Below are 9,634 nucleotides of genomic sequence, written 5' to 3' on the forward strand. Positions count from 1 at the left end.
GGATTGGAATGAAAATTGACCTTTTCCAGTCCTGTGGCCACTGCAGAGTTTTCCAAATTTGCTGACATATTGAGTGAAGCACTTTCACAGCATCATCGTTTAGGATTTGAAATAGTTCAGCTAGAATTCCATCACCTCCACTAGCTTTGTTCGTAGTGATGCTTTCTAAGGCCCACTTGACTTCACATTCCAGAATGTCTGCCTCTAGGTGAGTGATCACACCATCATGGTTATCTGGGTCATGAAGATCTTTTTTGTATGGTTCTTATGTGTATTCTTGCCACCTCTTCTTAATATCTTCTGTTTCTGTCAGGTCCATACCATTTCTGTTCTTTACTGTGCCCATCTTTGCATGAAGTGTTCCCTTGGTAACTCTAATTTTCTTGAAGAGATCTCTACTCTTTCCCATTCTACTGGTTTCCTCTATTTCTTTGCAGTTATCACTGAGGAAGGCTTCCTTTTGTAACTCTGCATTCAGATCGGTATATTTTTCCTTTTCTCCTTTGCCTTTAGCTTCTCTTCTTTCCTCAGCTATTTGTAAGGTCTCCTCTGACAACCATTTTGCCTTTTTGCATTTCTTTTTCTTGGGGATGGTTTGATCACTGTCTCCTGTACAATGTCACGAACCTCCATTCATAGTTCTTCAGGCACTCTGTCTATTAAATCTAATTCCTTGAATCTATTTATCACTTTCACTGTATAATTGTAAGGAATTTGATGTAGGTCATACCTGAATGGTCTAGTGGTTTTCTGTACTTTTGCAATTTAAGTCTGAATTTTGTAATATGGAGTTCATGATCTGAGCCACAGTCAGCTCCCAGTCTTGTTTTTGCTGACTCTATAGAGTTTCTCCATCTTTGGCTGCAAATAATATAATCAATTTTATTTCAGTATTGACCATCTAGTGATGTCCATGTGTAGAGTCATCTCTTGTGTTGTTGGAAGAGGGTGTTTGTTATGACCAGTGCATTCTCTTGACAAAACTGTGTTAGCCTTTGCTCTGCTTCATTTTGTACTCCAAGGCCAAACCTGCCTGTTACTCCAGGTATCTCCTGACTTCCTACTTTTGCATTCCAGTCCCCTGTGATGAAAGGATATCTTTATTGGTGATAGTTCTAGAAGGTCTTGTAGGTCATCACAGAACTGTTCAACTTCAGCTTCTTTGGCTTTAGTGTTTGGGGCATAGACTAGGATTACTGTGATATTGAATGGTTTTCCTTGGAAACAAACAGAGATCATTCTGTCATTTTTGAGATTGCACCCAAGTACTGCATTTCAGACTCTTTGGTTGACTATGATGGCTACTCCATTTCTTCTAAGGGATTCTTGCCCATAGTAGTAGATATAGTGGTCATCTGAGTTAAATTCACCCATTCCAGTCCATTATAGTCACTGATTTCTAAAATGTTGGTGTTAACTCTTGCCATCTCTGGTTTGCCCACTTTCAATTTACTTTGATTCATGGACCTAACATTCCAGGTTCCTATGCAATATTGTTCTTTATAGAATCAGACTTTATTTCCATCACCAGTCACAACCACAACTGGACGTTTTTTTCCCTTAGGCTCCATTTCTTCACTCTCTCTGGAGTTATTTCTCCACTCTTCTCCAGTAGCATGTTGCCACCTGCAATCTGAGGAGTTCATCTTTCAGTGTCTTATTGTTTTTGCCTTTGCATGCTGTTCATGGGATTCTCATGGCAAAAATACTGAAGTGGTTTGCCATTCCCTTCTCCAGTGGACCATGCTTTGTCAGAATATAAGGGATTAGCTCATGTGATTATGGAGGCTGAGTGGTCCCACAAACTGTAACCTGCAAGCTAGAGGCCAGGAAAGCCAACAGTGTAGCTCTAGCCCAATTGAAAGCCCAAGAAACAGGGGAGCCCTTGGGTAAGTCTCATTCCAAGTATGAATGCCCGGATGAAAGTGAAAGTGTGACTCACTTCAGCCATGTCTGACTCTGCTACCCCATGGACTGTGTAGCCTGCCAGGCTCCTCTGTCCAGTGGATCCTCCAGGCAAGAATGTAGAGGGGTTGCCATTCCCTTCTCCAGGATATCTTCCTGATCCAGGGACTGAACCCAGGTCTCCTGCCTTGCAGGCAGATTTTTTACCGTCTGAACCACAAGGGAAGCCCCCCAAAACCAGGCACGAATGTGTGAGAGCAGGAGAAGATGGATATCCTAATTCAAGCAGACAGCAAATTTTCAATTTCTCTGCATTTTCATTCTATTCAAGCCCTCAATGAATTGGATTATGGCACCCACATTTGCGAAGGAGATCTTCTTTACTCCATCTACTAGTTTAAATTACAGTCCCTTCTGGAAATACCCTCAAAGACATACTCAGAAATAATATTATATGAGCTACTTGGGCATTCTGCAGACCAATCAAAATAACTATCACATGTATATACTTGAAAAATTATAAAAAGCATGACAGAGCTACTTATCCAATAGAAATTGATAGCTAAATAAAACATGCTGGAAAGTATCTAGGTTTCTGAGAACATTGACAATAATAAAGTCTCAGAGTTGTCAGGACACAATGCAATATTCCAGGTTTCAATATTGTTGCTGCTTTTTAAAAAATGTATCAATATCTAAGTATTCATCTTGAAATAACGCAGTGAAAAACTATAGCGAGATTAATCACGTAAATGCTTCCAAAATTATTCTTGGCCAAATTTTTCCCATAAAATGGCACTTATAAGAAATTTGCGTATATAGTTATTTATTCTTTTGTTATATACCTTTGTTATATGCTGCAATAACTTATCTGCACACTAAAAACTTTACATATAATTTTAGAAAAGAATCTCTGATATTATATCTTCTTAATTCTTTCCACTGTTTTTTCTCTTTTCAATCCTAGGAATACTTTTTAATATATTTGTGAAATATATATTTTTAAAATATTCCTCTTGAAAGAACTTGTAGCTAAACAGTGGATAATACATATCTATAAACTATAGCATATTTGAGGAAAATCAAAGCAGCAAAATCATATTATTAGTGAATGACTCACTCTTTGTGGATATATTACATTCCTCCATGCATCTTCAGAGGACTTGTATTTATATCAGAGGCCAAAAATTTTTGCAAACCTATTTCACACGGTCACCAAGAAGTAATTAAATTACAGTAAAACTATTAGACAATCAAAGGGCATGATAAGAAATTTGGTAAAAATTCTAAACTCTGTTTTCTTTTGAATCAATCTTGATTTGTGTAATTATTTGTTGTAGTTTTTTACTTTGCTGGTAGAGAGAATTTGGAAAATAAACAATAAACAAGAGATTTTTATTCATCTATTTATTGACAGTAATGAGTTCCTTTATGGCTTTAGAATGTAAAGCAAATTCCTGTGAAGGATTCATTGACAAATGCATGTACGCTTTTCTGCTCTATTGACAAGCTTCTAAATGTAAGAATTGTTCTCTAAAATTTATATTTTGAATTGACAAAGAAAAATAAGCTACTTCAGATTAAAATTTAAACTTATTTTCAATGCTCTTAAGACCAGTGCAACTATTCATAGAAATAATATACTGCTTGCCCATTAGAATAGGTAGGAATAAAATATGTCTTATGCAGATATTCACAATTAAATAATATACATTTTATATAGATAAACATAGTTTGAAACAGCGCAATAAGAGAAATATACACAAAAGATGGTAAAAATTGTCTAAAATTATACTATGAGTTTTATCTTCCATTAATTATTTCATATTGACTGGGAAAGATTTTCAGTGCTTATTAAGAAAGCAAATTTTAAAAAAAAGAAAGCAAATAAACACAGGAAAGCAATATAGACACTAGTATGATAATATAAATGATGCAAATATAAATAAGAATATAAACAAAGCATAATATAAGCCTCATAAAAATTTAACATTGTACAAATCAATCATAAAGAGTATGTTATATACCATTTTATTTTAATGATTGGAAACTGAATATACATGAATCTGAATCCATCAGGGCATATTGTTAAGCATCACTTGGGCAGAACAATAAACTCTTAACTTTATTTATTTTCATCATCCATACAGTGGCATTAATCACTTCAATCTTAAAAGACTGGTGGCTAAAATAAATAATGATATTAAACACCTGATTGATAGTAGTCAACTAGTGGGCATTTACAGTTTCATTTCACTAATGAGAATACAACATCACCCAAATATTTTAAAATTGAGAGCCATTCTTTCTTTTAGTCATAGTCATTCTTTTTATCATCAATCCATATATTCATTCATTCATTCATAGATGTTTATAGAGTGTCTATTATGTATCAAGTCCTGTGAAAGACATTATGGAACACTGCAGTGTGGAAATGTATTCAATATAAAATTTGCTGACATATCCTAGCATGTCGTAAAACCACTTTGTGGTACCCCTCTAGAACCAAAAAGAGGAAACAGGTAATAAAATTTTTCAGATAAATCTGTATGTTAATAAGTGAGATTCATATAATGTGTTTTTAAAAAATATTTGTCTCCAAAATATATCAAACCTCTTTAAAATATAATAAAATGGTACAAATAATTTTTATGTGGAAAATGCATAATATCAGCTGAAAATATTATGGAAACTACAGAAGAAACATAATCTCATCTATTTTAATATTTCTTTGTATAAAATTTAATATAGATTCAGCCAGAAACTCTAGAAACCTCAACTTCAGTTATCTTAAATTATAAGAAAATAAATTATTTTACCTAAGAGTAAGTCTAGAAATATGGCAGGTTTCTAATCTGATTGACATAGTGAATTAACTTTGACTACCCGATGTGAAGAGCCCACTCGTTGAAAAAGACCCTGATGCTGGGGAATATTGAGGGCAGGAGGAGAAGGGGACAACGGAGGATGAGATGGTTGGATGGCATCATCAACTCAACGGACGTGAGTCTGAGAAAACTCTGGGAGATAGTGAAGGACAGGGAAGCCTGTTGTGCTGCACTCCATGGGGTCGCAAAAGTCAGACATGACTTAGTGACTGAACAAGTGAAGGAACAATGTGGTCAAAGACTGCAGTCCTTTCCATTTTTTGACTCTGCCATTCAGTCAGTTGTTACTTGTTGACTGCCAGTAGACTTCTGTACTACCTCTGTACTCTACTGTCTTTGCAGGAGGCTGGAGGCCACAAACCACATTTCTAAGATTCCTATGTCAATAAAGACCCTGGTGGGAGACTGTAAAATTGGAAGAGAAAGAAACTTATGCGTCTTCTGATGATGCTTTTTGCAGTTGCAACATCTGTGAGTGTGATTTGAAGACAGCTGACCCGTACAGAGAATTGGAGCCTCTATTGGCAATCACGGGGTTTTCAACAGCCAGGTCAATGGCACAGTGCTCTTGTGGCAAGAGCCCTGCCTTCAGCTAGTGGCCGGCAAGTGTAAGGTCAAGGGCTCCAGCCGGAGGATGAGAGCAGCACTGTGGTATGTGTTCACACTTTCTCTCTGCTCCTCCATCCTTGCTCTTTCTTTGCTCTTCCAACTCTTCCAAAGACTTGCTAATAAGTTTCCTGCATTAAATCCTCTCCTGTTTGAACACCTTAAGTCGCTTCTGTTTTCCTGACTGGACTCTAATTAATTGAGCCAGCTTCAAAGATAACTTTGTCTTTAGGCTGGTAGGCTGGAGCAAGATGACAGGAGCAGTCCCCGGCATCACTCCAGATATGACAATGCTCACAAAAATAATAATAATTTCTCTCTTCCTGCAGCTCTCTTAGGAGTGAAGACATTTTCCCCAGAAAACTCACACCAGATAGCCCTTCATAGACCCAAAATAATATTATCTCTAAAAACAGACTTTTTTTTTTCCTCTCTTTTTTCACTTAAGCATTCAGATGTGGACAGTTCAGAAGGAGTACAGTGGCTCTGGTGTTGTACAAAACAAAGTCTAGTCCAGCTTTCTACTTCCCTATACCTGGGATGTGGCTCTAATCCTCATAATTTAAGACAACACTCCAGCTTTCATAACCATATAGTCAGAGGATTGTGAAAGTGGAACAAGCATCAGCTCATTTTAAGGATGTGCATGCCTGTGTACTAAGTCACTTCAGTTGTGTCCAACTCTTTGCGACCCTATTGACTGTAGCCCACCAGGGTCCTCTGTCCACGGGCATTCTCCAGGCAGGAATACTGGAGTCAGTTGCCATGCCCTTTTTCAGGAGACCTTCTCCACCCAGAAATGGAACCTGCAGCATGGCGCCTGTATTACAAGTGGATTCTTTAACGCTGAGCCACCAGGGAAGCCCCCACTTTAAGGACACATCCCAGCAGTTGTACAAATCATTTGTGCTTATGCAGAGATGGTCAGAACATAGGCACACGGTCACTTTAAGAAGAGTGGCAATGGAAGATTTCCTTATTGTATTTTTGTGTCTGTGTAAAATTGGGAATTCTATTAAGGTATGAGAAAAGAATAGATATTATAGGAAAACTATTAGGTTTTAGCCAGTCTTTAGCCTTTCAAATATTAATAAGCATCTTTCTTTCTATTGAAACAAAAACATTTGCACTTTTCTTCTGAGAGATACAAGCACCAAGCCCTATTACAGTAGAGCACTCACCAAGAAATCTAGGCTCCCTTAGTGATTCAGTCCTCTGTACCATGTGCAAATGTAATTCCTCGTGGGCCAGTAATCTATAAACTAAAGCTGTCTGAAGCCAAAACAAATAATACACAGTAAGAGCTCACATTTGGAAAAGTTCCACGGCAATTTTAACATCCTACTGGGCACTGATAACAAACATGTTCTTTCTAAGTAGAATCAATTCTTCATTGATTCTCTTCTCGGCAAAGACCTTTTTTTTTCTTTTGCAAAGAACTTTTTGTTCATTATCTTCCATAGTCTTATTTGGCAGGAACTTTATTTTTTATCTTTCATAAATTTTACTAGAATATAGTTGCATTATATTGTTGTGTTAGTTTCTGCTGTACAGCAAAGGGAATCAGCTATACATACATCCCCTCTTTTTTGGATTTCTTTCCCATTTAGGTCACGACAAAGCACTGAGTACAGTTCCCTGTGTTACACATTTGGTCCTCATTTTTTGTCTGTTTTATACATGAAAGTGTCAGTCATTCAATTGTGTCCAACTCTTTGCAAGCCCATGGACTGTAGCCTACCAGGCTCCTCTGTCCATGGAATTCTCCAGGCAAGACTAGAGTGGATAGCCATTCCCTTCTCCAGGGGATCTTCCTGACCCACAGAACAAACCCAGGTCTCTTGCATTGCAGGGAAATTCTTTACTGTCTGAGCCACCAGGAAAGGCCATAGTAGTGTGTGTGTGTGTGTGTGTGTGTGTGTGTGTATATATGTATGTATATATATATATATATATGTATATATGTATGTATGTATGTCAATCCCCATCTCCCAATTCATCCCTGTCCTCTTCCCCACCTTGGTGTCCATAGGTTTGTTCTCTATATCCGTGTCTCTATTTCTGCTTTGCAAATAGGTTCATTTGTATGATTGGAACTTGAAAGAGAAGGGTATCCTAAAAACTTTTATAGCCCGTTCCCTACTGATGCAAATTTAGGGACCAGACATGATTTCAAGTCAGGCTGGGGTTTTTCTGTTAAACAAGCCCGTCAGAAACTTGGTAGAGTTGAGGTTTGCTTCCTGCTAACTCCATGTATGAGTTATCACAGCCAAAGTTTTCATCTAGTAATAACTATTCACCTCACATCTGTGGTTTTGCACTTACTGATCTCTGTGTTGTGTTCATTCCATCCTATCTCAGCTCTCAGGAAGCTCTCTCAAGGTATGCATTTGGGTGATGTTTTAGCTGAGGTCTGGGGCTTCCTAGGTGGTCCTAGTGATAAAGAACCTGCCTACCAATCCAGGAGATATGAGATACAGGTTTGATCCCTGGGTCAGGAAGTTCCCCTGGAGGAAACCATAGCAACCCACTTCAGTATTCTTGCCCAAAGAATCCCCTGGATGAAGGAGGCTGATGAGCTGCAGTCCATAGGGTCACACAGAGTCAGACATGACTGAAGTAACTTAGCATGCACACACGTTAGCTGAGGTCTCTCTCATACCTAACACAGAGCACAAGGTTCTTCTTGTACGCAGGTAGTTTATTTAGGAGTCTGTCGTCAGGAGCAGACATGAGGTTTGGACACTGAATGGGGACAAAAGAAAGTGGCTTCAGTAGAGACAAGGCTGATGACTGGCTTTATGTGTGACTTTCTAAAGAAACTTACGAAATGATTCCCAAAACTTTTCCATCTAAGGAGAACTGGGAAGGCATTCACTAACTCTCTCACATCTCCTATTAGTTTGCATGTGTGCCCAGGCACTTCAGTCATGTCCGACTCTTTGCAACCCCATGTACTATAGCCCACAAGGCTCCTCTGTCCATGGGATTCTCCAGGCAAGAATACTGGAGTGGGTTTTCATGTCCCCCTCCAGGGGATCTTTCCAACTGAGGGATGAAACCCACGTCTCCTGCATTGCAGGCAGGTTCTTTACCCACTGAGCCACCTTAGAAACACCCCTGTTAGTTTTAAGGTCACCCAAATTTCTCCAAGTTACAAGTCTGAGGGGGCTGAGACTGAGGTTTCATGCCCAAGAGTTAGAAATGTCCAGGGGCAGGAAAAGAAAAGTATACAGAATATGCTTTGAGGTGGGGTACTTGTGGGCAAAGAAAGTTAAAGTTGTACAGCATTTTACACTATAGATTTGGATTGAGTTAGAGGTGAAGTTGAGAGAAGGTGAAGCAAAGTATAGGAGATTACTATGCACTTGGGAATGTATTGCCATTAACCTAGTCTTTGATGCTGGAATGTCTTCTGCTGCCTTTCTTTACATTTTGAAACAAGATGTTGGGAAAAGTTTTGCAGCCACGGTTATATCTCCTGCAAAGGCTGCTGCTTTGCAGTCCTGTTTTATAATCACTTCCATTTTAAGCCGAGAAACATCTGGAGTTTTCTACTATGCATGGTCCTAATTCACCATAGTCTCAATCACTTTAGCCATAAGGCCATAAGGAAATAGCACCTCCATTATTAAAGCAAAATTTCATCCCACCTCTGTTTGCAGGTTATTGCTGTTGTCGTTGCTATTGATGTTGTTCAGTCACTTAGTCATGTCCAACTCTTTGTGAACCCATGGACTCTAATACCCCAGCCTTCCTTGTCCTTCACCATTTCCTGGAGCTTGCTCAAACTCATGTCCATTGAGTCAATGATGCCAACCAACCAACTCATCCTCTGTTGTCCCCTTCTCCTCCTGCCTTCAATCTTTCCCAGCATCAGGGTCTTTTCCAATGAGTCAGCTCTTCACATCAGGAGGCCAAAGTATTAGAACTTCAGCATCAGTCCCTCCAATTAATATTCAGGATTGATTTCCTTTAGGATTGACTGCTTTCATATCCTTGCAGTCCAAGGGACCATCAAGAGTCTTCTCTAACACCACAGTTCAAAAGCATCAATTCTTTGGTGCTCAGCCTTCTTTACGGTCCAACTCTCACATCCATACATGACTACTGGGAAAACCATAGGCTTGACTATACAACCTTTGTTGGCAAAGTAATATCTCTGTTGTTTAAAATGCTGTCTAGGTTTGTCATAGATTTTGTTCCAAGGAGCAAGCGTCTTTTGATTTCATGGC

This window comes from Bos taurus, chromosome 14 (assembly GCF_002263795.3).
Source record: "Bos taurus isolate L1 Dominette 01449 registration number 42190680 breed Hereford chromosome 14, ARS-UCD2.0, whole genome shotgun sequence".
NCBI lineage: Eukaryota > Metazoa > Chordata > Mammalia > Artiodactyla > Bovidae > Bos > Bos taurus.